The sequence below is a fragment of the Papio anubis genome, chromosome 11 (assembly GCF_008728515.1).
Source record: "Papio anubis isolate 15944 chromosome 11, Panubis1.0, whole genome shotgun sequence".
In the NCBI taxonomy this organism is placed as follows: Eukaryota; Metazoa; Chordata; class Mammalia; order Primates; family Cercopithecidae; genus Papio; species Papio anubis.
The window spans coordinates 95,882,145-95,883,208 of record NC_044986.1 but is presented as its reverse complement, the minus strand read 5'-3'; positions in this window follow the sequence as shown (position 1 = coordinate 95,883,208).

Sequence of the window (1,064 nt, the reverse complement as noted above, 5' to 3'; positions counted from 1 at the left end):
GTTGTCGTGAAGCCTGTGATTCTCAACTGGGACTGAGGATGGGCTATAGGAGTTGAGATATAGACTGGAAGGAAATGTGTATCATAAGAAGGCAAAAAATACCAGGAGCTTTGCAAATTGTATTAACACACTCCTTTTCTATTGCTCTTGTATGAAGCTATTGTCAATTGGAATGGTTTGCATCCCCCTGGTACACTGAGGTAGAAAAAGTAACTGTGGTTGTGCCTGTAATCGCAACACTTTGGAAGGTTGAAGTGGGAAATCTGCTTGAGCCCAGGAGTTCGAGACCAGCCTGGTCAACATGGTGAAATCCTGTGTCTACAAAAAATACAAAAATTTGCCAGGTGTGATGGTGCACGCCTGTAGTCCCAGCTACTCAGGAGGCTGAGGTGGGAGGATCACTGAAGCCTGGAAGGTGAAGGTTGCAGTGAGCCAAGATCATGCCACTGCACTCCAATCTGGATAACAGAGGGAGGCCTTGTCCCCCTGCAAAATAAAATAATAACTGTGAGCCACTGGTTTAGGGTTATGTGGTTCTATTTTGCACCCTATTTTTATACATTTATACTATCCTTGAATACATGCTTGCATACTCTTTGTCCATTGTTACGTGGCAAGCTAATAACTAGCCATTGTAGAAGGTGGCTTTAACTCACATACATCAAATCTAGTGAAAGCTGTTGAATGGAAGTCTATCATCTACATAGCTAATAGTATTAAACACTTTTACATGTGTTATGTAAAACATGCCATCCCTTGTAATCCATGTAAATACATATGACATATGCATTGCTACCTCTTTTTTCTCAGAGAAGGAAATTGAGGCATAGCGAGGGTAAGTAACATTCCTCAAGACCACAAAGCAAGTGAAGAAACAGCTGGTATTTGAACCCAGGCCTTTCTGACTCCAATACACATGTTCTCCCTCGTACATTGCTGCTTGTAAGTGAGAGATCAACACTGCAGAGGAAACAATTTCCTTTTCTGCCCCTCTGGTAAGGGCAGAGGCAGATCGACCATGAAGCTATTGAAGCTTCAGCCTCAGGGCTCCTCACTTGCATGGG